Source organism: Pseudophryne corroboree, chromosome 7, assembly GCF_028390025.1.
Source record: "Pseudophryne corroboree isolate aPseCor3 chromosome 7, aPseCor3.hap2, whole genome shotgun sequence".
Lineage (NCBI taxonomy): Eukaryota > Metazoa > Chordata > Amphibia > Anura > Myobatrachidae > Pseudophryne > Pseudophryne corroboree.
The window spans coordinates 162,470,099-162,486,517 of NC_086450.1; positions in this window are offsets into that span (position 1 = coordinate 162,470,099).

Consider the following 16,419-nt stretch of genomic DNA (forward strand, 5'->3'; position numbering starts at 1 on the left):
CCATTACTGACGAATTCTATTACTATCACTATAGAAGGGACACCCGCAACCTGGGGTCCCCCAGCCCTAAAGTAGTGCCATGCCAGCCCTGGACTGATCAGCATTGGGCTGTATTCCATAGGGAATCCTGTAAGAATTGCTGGTACCTGTAGTACAAAGGTAAAAAAAAAACCTATACAAACACTTTTGTTTTTTTATTGAAATAAAAACTTAAAACTCCCAAATAGTTAACCCCCTGATTTTGCTGCTATGAGCAATAGTCCCAAAGCACTAATGCTGGTTGTTGCGTTGGAAAGGTGTACGCAAGTGTAAAGGGTTATGGATCAATAGATCTGCAGTAATCATTAGGTCGACACCATATGGTTGACAATGAAAAAGTCAACATGGACAAAAGGTGAACATGGTCATTAGATCAGTTTATGAACGGTTGACACTGCGAAAGGCTGACTGTTGCAAAGATCGATACATGAAAGGTTATCATGGAAAATGGTATACACAGAAAAAGGTTGACACAACATTTTTGCATTTTTTGGGTGTTTTCGCTGTCACAGCACGTGGACCCCCAATTAGTGCACTGGGTCCCCTCGCATGGCTCGTTTACTCGCCATGCTTCGGGCAAGGTTGCTATTCCCAATCGTAGTCCACGTGGATGGTAAAGTATGACACGCTTGAAAAAAGGGGAAATAAACCCTTATGACGACCATATGTGTATCGACCATTGTCATGTCGACCATTTGAACCCGGTGACCTTTTGTACCTGTAGATCATAAGAACTGTTGACCATTCATAAGTCGACCTAATGACCATGTTAACCTTTTGACCATGCTGACCATATGGTGTCGACCTATTGACTGTCTAACAAGACATTGCAGATCTATTGACCCCAAACCATGTAAAGTATGTGCATGGTAAAACATGTATACTGCAATGAGAAGACACTAATGCTGATATTAGAAGTATTAAAGGGGGTCATTCTGAGTTGATCACTCGCTAGCAACTTTTTGCAGCGCTGCAATCAGATAGTCGTCGCCTATGGGGGATTGTATTTTAGCTTTGCAAGTGTGCGAACGTTTTTGCAGCTGACGGCACAAAAAAGTTTTTTGCAGTTTCTGAGTAGTTCTGTACTTACTCAGCCGCTGCGATCACTTCAGTCTTTTTGGTCCTGGAATTGACGTCAGACACCCACCCTGCAAACGCTTGGACACGCCTGCGTTTTTCCAAACACTCCCAGAAAACGGTCAGTTGACACCCACCAACTATCTGTCAATCACCTTGCGATCAGTTGTGCGAATGGATTCATCGTTAAATCCATCGACCAGCACCGATCATCTTTGTACCCGTGCATGGGCAGTTTTGCAGAGTTCTAACCTGATCGCAGCGCTGCAAAAAGTTGCTAGCGAGCGATCACCACGGAATGACCCCCAAAGTCCAAGAGCACAAAACAATCAGAAAATCCCCAATCTCTAATTTGATTAGAATGTGAATAGGAAGTGCATTGTATGACCTTCTCAAAATGCTAACTGCAAACTCTACAGGGGTTAGTTCTATTTCAACAGTGCACAGTGGTCTAGATCCAAACAGGGTACAATGTAGGTGGTTGGATTTACATGTCAGAATAAAGCATTTTGAAAAATGCATAAAGTGCATAGATATTTATTTTCTTTTTCTGGGGTGGGGGTGAAGGGGATTCATTTAATATGCTGCATTTCCCATCCATTTGAACTTAGTCAAAGAGGTCTGTGATGTATTTCTTAAGAATGCATTTATTTTATATATATATATATATATATATAATAAGAATTTACTTACCGATAATTCTATTTCTCATAGTCCGTAGTGGATGCTGGGAACTCCGTAAGGACCATGGGGAATAGCGGCTCCGCAGGAGACTGGGCACAAAAAGTAAAAGCTTTAGACTAGCTGGTGTGCACTGGCTCCTCGACCTATGACCCTCCTCCAAGCCTCAGTTAAGATACTGTGCCCGGACGAGCGTACATAATAAGGAAGGATCTTGAATCCCGGGTAAGACTCATACCAGCCACACCAATCACACCGTACAACTCGTGATCTGAACCCAGTTAACAGTATGATAACCGTAGGAGCCTCTGAAAAGATGACTTCCAACAATAAACAACCCGATTTGTTTGTAACAATAACTATATACAAGTATTGCAGACAATCCGCACTTGGGATGGGCGCCCAGCATCCACTACGGACTATGAGAAATAGAATTATCGGTAAGTAAATTCTTATTTTCTCTGACGTCCTAGTGGATGCTGGGAACTCCGTAAGGACCATGGGGATTATACCAAAGCTCCCAAACGGGCGGGAGAGTGCGGATGACTCTGCAGCACCGAATGAGAGAGCTCCAGGTCCTCCTCAGCCAGGGTATCAAATTTGTAGAATTTAGCAAACGTGTTTGCCCCTGACCAAGTAGCTGCTCGGCAAAGTTGTAAAGCCGAGACCCCTCGGGCAGCCGCCCAAGATGAGCCCACCTTCCTTGTGGAATGGGCTTTTACAGATTTTGGCTGTGGCAGGCCTGCCACAGAATGTGCAAGTTGAATTGTACTACAAATCCAACGAGCAATCGTCTGCTTAGAAGCAGGAGCACCCAGCTTGTTGGGTGCATGCATACAGTATAAACAGCGAGTCAGATTTTCTGACTCCAGCCGTCCTGGAAACATATATTTTCAGGGCCCTGACTACGTCCAGCAACTTGGAGTCCTCCAAGTCCCTAGTAGCCACAGGTACCACAATAGGTTGATTCATGTGAAACGCTGAAACCACCTTAGGGAGAAATTGAGGACGAGTCCTCAATTCCGCCCTATCCGAATGAAATATCAGGTAAGGGCTTTTATAGGATAAAGCCGCCAATTCTGATACGCGCCTGGCTGAAGCCAGGGCCAACAGCATTACCACTTTCCATGTGAGATATTTCAAATCCACTGTGGCAAGTGGTTCAAACCAATGTGATTTTAGGAACCCTAAAACTACATTGAGATCCCAAGGTGCCACTGGAGGCACAAAAGGAGGCTGTATATGCAGTACCCCTTTGACAAACGTCTGAACTTCAGGCACTGAAGCCAGTTCTTTCTGGAAGAAGATCGACAGGGCCGAAATTTGAACCTTAATGGATCCTAATTTTAGGCCCATAGACAATCCTGCTTGCAGGAAATGTAGGAAACGACCCAGTTGAAATTCCTCCGTAGGGGCCTTCTTGGCCTCACACCACGCAACATATTTTCGCCAAATGCGATGATAATGTTTTGCAGTTACATCCTTCCTGGCTTTGATCAGGGTAGGGATGACTTCATCTGGAATGCCTTTTTCCTTCAGGATCCGGCATTCAACCGCCATGCCGTCAAACGCAGCCGCGGTAAGTCTTGGAACAGACAAGGTCCCTGCTGGAGCAGGTCCTTCCTTAGAGGTAGAGGCCACGGGTCCTCCGTGAGCATCTCTTGCAGCTCCGGGTACCAAGTTCTTCTTGGCCAATCCGGAGCCACGAGTATCGTTCTTACTCCTCTCCTTCTTATGATTCTCAGTAGTTTTGGTATGAGAGGAAGAGGAGGGAACACATATACCGACTGGAACACCCACAGAGTTACCAGAGCGTCCACCGCTATTGCCTGAGGGTCCCTTGACCTGGCGCAATATCTGTCCAGTTTCTTGTTGAGACGGGACGCCATCATGTCCACCTTTGGTTTTTCCCAACGGTTTACAATCACTTGGAAGACTTCTGGATGAAGTCCCCACTCCCCCGGGTGGAGGTCGTGTCTGCTGAGGAAGTCTGCTTCCCAGTTGTCCACTCCCGGAATGAACACTGCTGACAGTGCTATCACATGATTTTTCGCCCAGCGGAGAATCCTTGCAGCTTCTGCCATTGCCCTCCTGCTTCTTGTGCCACCCTGTCTGTTTACGTGGGCGACAGCCGTGATGTTGTCCGACTGGATCAATACCGGTTGACCCTGAAGCAGAGGACTTGCTTGACTTAGGGCATTGTAAATGGCCCTTAGCTCTAGGATATTTATGTGAAGAGACGTTTCCATGTTTGACCACAAGCCCTGGAAATTTCTTCCCTGTGTGACTGCTCCCCAGCCTCTCAGGCTGGCATCCGTGGTTACCAGCATCCAATCCTGAATGCCGAATCTGCGGCCCTCTAGAAGATGAGCCTTCTGTAACCACCACAGGAGAGATACCCTTGTCCTTGGAGATAGGGTTATCCGCTGATGCATCTGAAGATGCGATCCGGACCATTTGTCCAGCAGATCCCACTGAAAAGTTCTTGCATGGAATCTTCCGAATGGAATCGCTTCGTAAGAAGCCACCATTTTTCCCAGGACTCTCGTGCACTGATGCACTGACACTTGTCCCAGTTTTAGGAGGTTCCTGACTAGCTCGGATAACTCCCTGGCCTTCTCCTCCGGGAGAAACACCTTTTTCTGGACTGTGTCCAGAATCATCCCTAGGAACAGTAGACGTGTTGTTGGAATCAGCTGTGATTTTGGGATATTTAGAATCCACCCGTGCTGACGTAGCACTACCTGACATAGTGCTACTCCGACCTCTAACTGTTCCCTGGACCTTGCCCTTATCAGGAGATCGTCCAAGTAAGGGATAATTAATACGCCTTTTCTTCGAAGAAGAATCATCATTTCGGCCATTACCTTGGTAAAGACCCGTGGTGCCGTGGACAATCCAAACGGCAGCGTCTGAAACTGATAATGACAGTTTTGTATCACAAACCTGAGGTACCCTTGGTGAGAAGGGTAGATTGGGACATGGAGATAAGCATCCTTGATGTCTAGAGATACCATATAGTCCCCTTCTTCCAGGTTCGCTATCACTGCTCTGAGTGACTCCATCTTGAATTTGAACCTTTTTATGTAAGTGTTCAAAGATTTTAGATTTAAAATTGGTCTCACCGAGCCGCCCGGCTTCGGTACCACAAACAGCGTGGAATAATACCCCTTTCCCTGTTGTAGGAGGGGTACCTTGATTATCACCTGCTGGGAATACAGCTTGTGAATAGCTTCCAATACTGCCTCCCTGTCGGAGGGAGAAGTTGGTAGAGCAGACTTCAGGAACCGGCGAGGGGGAGACGTCTCGAATTCCAATTTGTACCCCTGTGATACTACCTGCAGGATCCAGGGGTCCACTTGCGAGTGAGCCCACTGCGCGCTGAAATTCTTGAGACGGCCCCCCACCGTGCCCGAGTCTGCTTGCAGAGCCCCAGCGTCATGCTGAGGACTTGGCAGAAGCGGGGGAGGGCTTCTGCTCCTGGGAAGAGGCTGCATGGTGCAGTCTTTTTCCCCTTCCTCTGCCCCGGGGCAGGAACGAGCGGCCTTTTTCCCTCTTGCCCTTATAGGGACGAAAGGACTGGGTTTGAAAAGACGGTGTCTTTTTCTGCTGAGAGGTGACCTGGGGTAAAAAGGTGGATTTTCCAGCCGTTGCTGTGGCCACCAGGTCCGATAGACCGACCCCAAATAACTCCTCCCCTTTATACGGCAATACTTCCATATGTCGTTTGGAATCCGCATCACCTGACCACTGTCGCGTCCATAACGTTCTTCTGGCAGAAATGGACATCGCACTTACTCTAGATGCCAGGGTGCAAATATCCCTCTGTGCATCTTGCATATATAGTAATGCATCCTTTAAATGCTCTATAGTTAATAATATACTGTCCCTATCCAGGGTATCAATATTTTCAGTCAGGGAATCCGACCAAGCCACTCCAGCGCTGCACATCCAGGCTGAGGCGATCGCTGGTCGCAGTATAACACCGGTATGTGTGTATATACCTTTTAAGATATTTTCCAGCCTTCTATCAGCTGGTTCCTTGAGAGCGGCCGTATCAGGAGACGGTAACGCCACTTGTTTTGATAAGCGTGTGAGCGCCTTATCTACCCTAGGGGGTGTTTCCCAACGTGCCCTAACCTCTGGCGGGAAAGGGTATAGTGCCAATAATTTATTAGAAATCAGCAGTTTTTTATCGGGGGAAACCCACGCTTTATCACACACCTCATTTAATTCATCTGACTCAGGAAAAACCACTGGTAGTTTTTTCACACCCCACATAATACCCTTTTTTGTGGTACTTGTAGTGTCAGAAATGTTCAATGCCTCCTTCATTGCCGTGATCATGTAACGTGTGGCCCTACTGGACATTACGTTTGTCTCGTCACCGTCGACACTGGATTCAGTATCCGTGTCAGGGTCTGTGTCGACCATCTGAGGTAACGGGCGTTTTAGCGCCCCTGACGGTGTCTGAGACGCCTGAACAGGCACTAATTGATTTGTCGGCTGCCTCATGTCGTCAACAGTTTTTTGCAAAGTGCTGACATTGTCACGTAATTCTTTAATTACTACCATCCAGTCAGGTGTCGACTCCCTAGGGGGTGACATCACTAACACAGGCAATTGCTCTGCTTCCACATCATTTTCCTCCTCATACATGTCGACACAATCGTACCGACACCCAGCACACACACAGGGAATGCTCTGATAGAGGACAGGACCCCACTAGCCCTTTGGGGAGACAGAGGGAGAGTTTGCCAGCACACACCAGAGCGCTATATATATACAGGGATAACCTTATATAAGTGTTACTCCCTGTTATAGCTGCTGTATTTATATATTAGCTGCCAATAGTGCCCCCCTCTCTGTTTTACCCTGTTTCTGTAGTGCAGGACTGCAGGGGAGAGTCAGGGAGCCGTCCTTCCAGCGGAGCTGTGAAAGAAAATGGCGCTTGTGTGCTGAGGAGAAAGGCTCCGCCCCCTTCACGGCGGCCTTTTCTCCCGCTTTTTTCAGGAAACTGGCAGGGGATAAATGCATCCATATAGCCCAGGAGCTATATGTGATGCATTTTTTTTTTTTTTAGCCATATAAGGTTTTTATATCGTTTTTATTGCGTCTCAGGGCGCTCCCCCCCAGCGCCCTGCACCCTCAGTGACCGGAGTGTGAAGTGTGCTGAGAGCAATGGCGCACAGCTGCAGTGCTGTGCGCTACCTTATTTGAAGACAGGAACGTCTTCTGCCGCCGCTTTCTCCGGACCTCTTCGCTCTTCTGGCTCTGTAAGGGGGCCGGCGGCGCGGCTCCGGGACCCATCCAGGCTGAACCTGTGATCGTCCCTCTGGAGCTAATGTCCAGTAGCCAAGAAGCCCAATCCACTCTGCAGTCAGGTGAGTTTGCTTCTTCTCCCCTTAGTCCCACGATGCAGTGAGCCTGTTGCCAGCAGGACTCACTGAAAATAAAAAACCTATTTAAACTTTTACTTCTAAGCAGCTCAGGAGAGCCACCTAGCTTGCACCCTTCTCGTTCGGGCACAAAAATCTAACTGAGGCTTGGAGGAGGGTCATAGGGGGAGGAGCCAGTGCACACCAGCTAGTCTAAAGCTTTTACTTTTTGTGCCCAGTCTCCTGCGGAGCCGCTATTCCCCATGGTCCTTACGGAGTTCCCAGCATCCACTAGGACGTCAGAGAAATATATATATATCTACTGTATATTGATTAAGGTGCCTGTAGAATAGTGACTATCAGTTAACTACTATTCATACTGTATGTGGAACCGCCATTGCTGTGATGTGTCTTTAACAAAATGGAACCTGTCCTGTACACCTGATTTGTTTGTCTAATGGAGGTCTTACTGTTAATTGTTGAGGTAGATAGTCAGTGCAATTTTGAAACCTATACTTTGTTCTTTGCTGCAGAAAAGGGTCATGTGTTGTGCAATTCACTGATTCAATGGTAACACATTTAAACTTGACTGCAATATTCACATCTCATTTAATTATGCTCAACAATAGAAATCTATCTATCTATCTATCTATCTATCTATCTATCTATCTATCTATCTATCTATCCATCTATATGTATATATATATATAAATATATGTATATATATACAGGTTGAGTATCCCTTATCCAAAATGCTTGGGACCAGGAGTATTTTGGATATTGGATTTTTCCGTATTTTGGAATAATTGCATACCATAATGAGATATCATGGCGATGGGACCTAAGTCTAAACAAAGAATGTATTTATGTTACATATACACCTTATACACACATACACACAGCCTGAAGGAAATTTTAGCCAATATTTTTTATAACTTTGTTCATTAAACAAAGTGTGTGTACATTCACACAATTCATTTATGTTTCATATACACCTTATATACACAGTCTGAAGGGCATTTAATACAATATTTTTAATAACTTTGTGTATTAAACAAAGTTTGTGTATATTGAGCCATCAAAAAACAAAGATTTCACTATCTCACTCTCAGTCAAAAAAGTCCGTATTTCGGAATATTCCATATTTCGGAATATTTGGATATGGGATACTCAACCTGTATGTATGTATATATATATATATATATATATATGTATATATATATATATATATATATATATATATATATATCTTTTTCCCAAGTTTTCCTCAATGGGAAACTGCATCATTGGACAGTAGGCATTTGTCCAGTTAAAACTATTGACTCATTATGTTGTTACTTCCTCCTCATATCTCTGTGGTGCCAGAACTGATCTGACCGTATTTTCCATTTGTTATAAATAGCCACGAGAACAGTATTAATTATCCTTGTACAATTTAATGCACCGACTGCCTTAACCTTTCAGGTTTCCTTAAACGCCAGAATAACAAGCCATATCTATAGCAGCATACGTGATTTATGACGAGAATGTTTCATTTCTGTTTTTAAATATGTTACCCACCGATCTGCATGCATTTAAATTCGTCTGTAACACTTTCCTCTGTCTTGAGGCTGTTGTTTAATATTCAAGGATAATTTTTGTCCACATACATTTTGGTCTGTGTCACCTCAGATTAAATTATTACTGTTTCGAGCCTCTTGGAGCACGCCTCAGGCCCTTATTTACAAGAATCAATGAAACGGTAATGAAAATCCATTTTTCATACTATCAGTCCTGGCCTCCTTTTATTTAGTTAGCAGTGTCAAAGTAAGCAATTCATTTTGTGGAAATGTCATCTGGAGAAGAAAGGATGGGTGGTGAAAGGGTTAATTAGCAAATAAAATCTGCATATTGCCAGGAAAAAGCACACGGCACCCACAACGGTTAAATATGGATTGAACAAAAACCTTAATATATGCAAAGTAATGTATATTGACATATAAGCACGGCCTTTTATGATGAATATTGAAATATATATGCAAAGCAAAGGAAATGTGTTATGTTATATATTTCAGTGTACATCGTAAGGAAATGAGCCATTTATATTCAACAATTTAGAGAATATCTAGTGTTTATTGATACCGAGCACACAGGAGTGTATTTGTCTTAGTAATTTATTTAGGTAAATATATTTATTCTTCGAGGGGTTTCTGTGCTCTCCTTACTTTCATAGTCTGGGCATAAATATTTAACAGCACGTCTGAAATGTTATTCATGTCATTTATCAGACGGGACGTGGCAGATGCCGGAACTTTTGATGTTTCACCTTAACCAAAACTTGGGACTGATGAACAAAGGCAGTTTTCTGAGAATAAATAAGACACACTGGTCACAAAATAGCAAGTTGTATTAAGCAAACACGAAAAATACAAACCATCTGAAATCATCTTCCCCAAAAGTAGATAATTACAGTACATACTTATATTTGCTAATTGCCGAGTCAAGAAACAGTTTTAATTATATAACTGAAGGCCCATACACACTAGACAAGAAAGTAAACGATATCCCTTAGAAGGTCCAATATGAGAGAGATCTTTTACAATCTCTTCTTGTGTGTTCACTCAATGTCGTTAACAATGCATGCTCCCGTGCTTCATTAACAACCCTCTCCCTCGTCTGACCATGTACAGATGAGGGAGGTCCTTGTTAACGACAGCCCCTGCAGCATGGGCGTCGTTCCGCCCACCACCGCTCCCTTCCCCCGGCATCGGCAAGTGTATATGCACTTGCTGATGCCGGGTCCCCGCCACCGCCAACATCAGCGATGGCGGGCACTCGTTTAGTGTGTATGGGCCTTGAGACTTCAGAATTTAGTTGATAATGTAACAAAATGTATCTTATATGTAAAATTAAACATTTGTTAATGTCATCTCTTAGTGGGTGTGTCGGTATATGCATAATGTGAACCCCACGTATATTATTATAATTAGTTTTTTAAACATTTCTTTTTATAGCACCATCACATTACGTCATGATGTGCAGAGAATACTTGTCATGTACATCAGCCCCTGTAGCTTACAGTATAAATTGCCTACCACAAACATAGACACATTAGGATCCATTTTAGTCATCAGCCAGTTAACTTACCAATATTGATGCATTTATTATGCAGGGCCATAAAGGGGGCTAGAGTAGCATGTGCTCCAGGCAACGGATTTGAGGGGGCTTGTATGCAACAGCAGCTCACTCCCTGTAGTAAATCTCTGTCTCTCTATCTGAACATGTCTATTAGGGCTGCTCCCTCTTCCTCTCTCTGCTCTGCAGTCACATCCTACAGTTTCTGTCTCTTGCCCCCAGAGACCCCCACACATTTGGGGCCCCCACACTGCTGTAAAATAAATGTCCTGACCCATCCCACTTTGCACGGCCAAATGCCTGCTACTTGCACTGGAGAGCAACAGCAGCAGAGTGCATGCTCCTGGAAGTTATATGCGGCCTATATGAGTTTCTAGTCATGGGTGGAAGTGGCCGGGTACCGGATCCGATGCCTCTGTGCTTTGCTGCATGGTGAGCAGCCTTTGCTACACTCAATGGGCGGAGTTGAAATGTAGACAGTGCCCCTGGCAGAATACCATTTGATGTTGCCATGGTCAGCTATGGACTACAGTCAGGGCCGGTTCTACACCTTGTGGCGCCCAGTGCGAATGTTTCCACTGGCGCCCCCCTGCACGTCAAAACAGTTAGTGTCTGTCTCTGGAGCCAGCTGCAGCGGATGCCCACACAGCCCACGGCGTCTGCTGCAGCCGGGGAGCGGGGTGCGTGTAGGCAGCGGTGCCTGCGGCCGCGCCCCAAGGCCACAGCGCCCTGGGCACAGGCACTGCTTGCCTGCACCAAGAACCGCTCCTGACTACAGTACTATGAGGAAGAAGAGCTGGAAAGTATAGAAGAGGAAGATGACCGCAGCTTCATTGGCCAGGAGTGCGATGAGGATGAGAGTGTGATAAAGTGATGTGTGTGATCTAGTGGCAGTGCCCCATATCATGCAGATTAAGTGTATATACTGCATATACATATATTATTTGCTTTGAGATAGATAGATAGATAGATAGATAGATAGATAGATAGATAGATAGATAGTGAGAGAGAGAGAGAGAGAGAGAGAGAGAGATTATATATATATATATATTTATATATTATTCCGACACTAGGTAAAAATGTGAAATTGGCCCCAGTGTCCTATACAATTCCTAATATGCCAGCTAGCATGTATAGGCAGAAAAATGGTCGTCAATCAAAGATTTGAAAGTAACATAGTAGCATAGTTTCTGAGGTTGAAAAAAAGACAACTTGTCCATTGAGTTCAACCTGTTTATGGTCTCCTATGCTGTATTATTTTTAGGACTCAAATTATCTATTGTGAATGTCGTCAGTTGTGTTATTTTTTCTCTTTTGTTAATGATAGTGCATGATCTACCCAACATAACCCTGTATATCCTTATCCATTAGGAATTTATCTAGCCCATTCTTAAAAGTATTGACCGAGTCTGCAATTGCTACTTTCTCAGGGAGGGAATTCCAAACACATATTGTCTGTACTGTGAAGAAACCTTTTGTGCGAAATCTCCTTTCCTCTTACCTAAGCGGGTGTCTAGGTGTCCTCTGTGTCGATCTTATCAAAAACAGATCCTCCGCAAGCTCTGTATATTGTCCCCTTATATGTTTGTAAGTGTTAATCATGTCCCCTCTTAATCTCCTCTTTTCCAATTTAAACATGCCTAGCTTAGCAAGCCTTTCCTCATATTCCAGTCTATCCATACCCAGTTTGGTCGCCCGCTTCTGAACCTTTTCTAGTTCCAGGATATCCTTTTTGAAGTATGGTGCCCAAAATTGTGCACAGTATTCAAGATGTGGCCTCACTAGGGATTTATATAATGGGAGTATAACACTCTCATCCATTGCGTCAATTCCCCGCTTAATGCATGCTAATACCTTGTTCACCTTTTTTGCTGCATTCCTACTTTGGGTACTGCTGCTAAGTTTGTTATCTAAGTCTTTTTCCAGTACAGAATCCCCTAATTTTACCCCATTTAGTGTGTAGGTGGTATTTTTTACTTTGCTACCAAAGTGCTTTACCTTACACTTGTCAGTATTGAACCTCATTCTCCATATGGCTGTCCATGCTTCCATTTTAAATAAATTGTTCTGAAGAGGCTCAGCATCCCCCACCAAATTTGTAATCTGACACAGTTTGGTATCATCTGCAAAAATTGACACCATGCTCTCTAGACCTACTGCTAGATCATTTATGAAAATGTTAAACAGTAGTGGTCTAAGTACAGACCCTTGTGGCACACCAATAAGTACTTCAGTCCAATTTGAAGAAGTTCCATTAACCACAACTCACTGCTCCCTATTATCTAACCAATTTCTAACCCAAGTGCATATTGTGCTCCCTAGCCCCAGTTCCTTTAACTTATAGATAGGTCTCATGTGCGGTACAGTGTTGAAAGCTTTAGCAAAGTCTAAAAAGATTACATCCACCTCCTTACCCTGATATAGGTTCGCGCTGTTTCATAAAAGCCTAGTAAGTTTGATTGACATGATCTATCCTTCACAAATCCATGTTGGTTCCTATTTATAACTTTATTGGCATCAAGGAACTTCTGCATACTATCCCTTAAAATACCTTCCAGTACTTTCCCCACTATAGATGTAAGACTAACTGTTCTATAGTTACCTGGTTCAGATTTACTTCCCTTTTTAAATATTGGCACTACTTCTGCTATGTGCCAATCTTTTGGAACAATGCCTGATGTGAGTCAATGAAAATCAAATATAGGGGTCTAGCTAATTCGGAGTGTAGCTCCATGAGAACACTTGGGTGAATTCCATCAGGACCAGGTGATTTGTTAATCTTATTTTTTTTAATTGGTCACAGACTACTTCCTCATTTAAAAAAGCACTTAGTAGTGGGAGATTATCATTGCTGAGGTTATGTGTTAATCCTGCCATCTGGTCCTCTATTGTGAATACTGATGCAAAAAACTCATTTAATTTTCCCGCTATGTCCTTATCGTCTTTGATTAAGGGGTATATTCAATTGAAGTCGAAAGCTGCTGTCTGTCGAAAAGACGTCAGTTTTCGACTTCTTAGGTCGGAAAGGGTTCTGACCTATTCAATATAACCCCAAATTATTTGACAAGTTGAGGAATTCAACTTGTCGAAAAACATGTGGATCGGCGGAATAGCTGCCGATTTGCATGCTTCTGTCAAAAACCGGGCCACAACCAACAGGTTTTGGCCCCCTTTTCGACCATCTCAATCCAACTTTAAAACAGTCGGATTGAGATGAGGGAGCCAAGAGGAGGAGAGGGGGGAGACCAGCGGGAAATGGGGGAGAGCCGCGGGCAGCCGGGGGAGAGCAGCACTATAGCAGCAGCTATAGCAGTGTAGCCGGAGGATGTGTCACAGCCACCGCTCACAGCAGCGTCCACCCGGCTCCAGTAAGTGAGACCTGCTGGAGCCAGATGGACACTGCCATGGGCAGCGGCTGTGACACATCCTCCGGCTACGCTGCTATAGTCGCTGCTGTAATGCTGCTCTCCCCCATCTGCCCGTGGCTCTCCCCATCTCAGCTCCCGCATCTCAATTCGACTTTTTTTAAAGTTGAATTGAGATGGCATTGAATAGCCCTTGGATCAATTCCGACAAATGAATGTCGGAATGGATCCGATATCAATTGAATATACCCCTAAGACTCCCACATTGTCCTTTTAAAGGTCCTATACTCTCCTTCTTTAATCTTTTGCTGATGATGTATTTGAAAAAACTTTTTGGGATTTAATTTACTTTCCCTAAAGTGAAACTATATTTTGAACCAAATCACTAAATGCTGTGACTTTATTTACAATAATATACTTTTTCACTTCAAAAGTTCTTGAGTGTTGTCCCTTTTCTATGTATGTATATAATTCACCCCTGCCCACCTAGTGGCCGCCTCCATCTCCCCTTCAAGAGGTGGTGGTGGTGGGGTTTGCAGGTTAGGGGATGTTAGGCTTATTCTTTGCCTAGGGTGCAGAGAGACCTTGCACTGGCCCTGTGTACTGAGGAAAGTAACACATAGAAGGAGGACGCTGAGCAGGGTCCCCTAAGAAAGATGCCTATGGGTGACTTCACATTTTCCAGGTAGATGCTTCTCCAAATCCTGGCCAATGGGGCCCGTGATTTGCTGATCATGGCCACTTGGCAAGAAGTGCCCTCTACCAATGTGGCAGGTACCGGCTACCAAACATCCCACTCCCTCAGGTTCACTAATCCAGGCCACTGATTGGCCATGAGTGGTCTGTTTCTTAGCCTGTATCCATGGTAGCGGACACTGATTGTCTGACAGGGATAGAAGTGAAGGAACACACATAGGTTTCTTAACTTTTAAAAACAGCGCTATATGTACAGTATGTACGTATTGCACTGCTATGTCCGGTGGTTCAGGGTCACTTTTTTTCCCCCCAAGCCTGGATGCTACTGGAGAAGAGGTTTGACCGGCGCTTAGGATACCTACTAGACAAGGGAAGTGACCGGCGACAGGGAAATGGTGAGTATGTACAGTGAGTGTGGGTGTGAGTGTGTAATAATGAAGTACAACAACCCGTGTGTGTGTGTATACTGTCTTTACAGGGGGACTGTAGGTGCCAGAGGGTACTTAATGCCTGGCCTTGCTAGCACTTGTGGTTCTCCAAGTGCCAACAAGCGGGTCATGCTTGTTGGGACCTGTAGTCCTACTGTAAAGGACAATATTACTTTAAATCTAACGTTTCACTACTATCAATTCCGCACCCACCACCATGGTGCAGGGAATAGCCCTGGGCTTCAGCTAAGGCCTGTGGTATACTCAAGAGAGGGGACCCGTTTATTGTGGTAGTCCCCACTTCCCAAGGAATCTTCGTCTTAGGCTTACTTTATTTTTATTTTATTTATATTTTTGTTGGGGGGTGTCAATGGCTATGGCATTACCCCCAAGCTAGTTGAACCTGTTCTTAAAATACAGGGGACCCCAATGTAAACTTTCCCCCCACATATTTTTAGGACCAGGACCGGCTCAAAGAGCCCAAGCTGGTTATGCTTTGGGGGACAACATTTTTTCCCCCCTAATTTTTAACTCTTTCTTTACTTTTACATACAGAAAAGCACTGCACAATCACACTGATGTATGTAGGCTTCAGCAAAACAGACTGCTCACAAACAGGACTGTAGAATTCAGGCACAACATGAGTGAACTAGCACACTAATACACACGACTGCAATGCCAACATCATCTGTCAAACACAATTCTTAGTAAATTGAATTGTCTGATATTGAAAAACTCTCACACATCCCAGTGTGTTTTAACTCAGACCATACAGAAGTCTAAGTAAATTTATCCCCAGCGTTTATAACCACACAGTGCGAGAAGCCCAGTGCTACTGAGACGTTCTGAGAAGTAACGCATACCGTCCCTTTCTTTATATTTGCATCTTATTCACATTACAGACATAGGGAAACACCACTCACAGTGTACTAGAGGAGCTGGTATGCAACTTTGTACGTGTTTAAAACCAGTTCCTGTGCGGTTAAAGACGCAAATGAGGCACAATGGAATACGGTGTGTGAAAAAGATGTGATCGTTGCTATGTAGCTCTTCATATGCAAATTCATACTTATTTGAACACAGATGTAGAAATGTCACCCTTCAAATTGATCAGTAAATTTGCAAGTAAGTTCTGTTACTTTCAGTTGTTTATGCAAAAAAGACGCACATTTTGAGTGAGAAATGCTCGGCACAGCCATGTTACCCTATGCCTGGCTCGCAGAGAGGGACTAAAGCCACAGTGTACAAGGACACACCTGTAGGTTAATAACAAGCAACAGTTAGCCCTAGGACCGCATTCATCCTCCATACCTTTACCTACAACCACCTGATCCTTCATGTTCTATTGTCATATTTGTTTGTTATACTGTAACTTATATAAATAATTACTTGTCTTTTTCTTTGATTAGATGTACTGTTTTTATTTTTTTTACTAAGATTAAAGTTAATGTGCATCCCCTTTGAAGGTCATAGGGCTGCCCAATGCAGCTCCTGAATTACAGTATACTGGACTACCTTTCACTGATTTAATGGAAATAGAGGGGATTTTCAAAGGGAAGAACCACACCTTAATGCAACACATGGGACAGAATAGCACTACAGTATCTACAGAAGTGTGTCTGAATGTACGTTAAGTATATT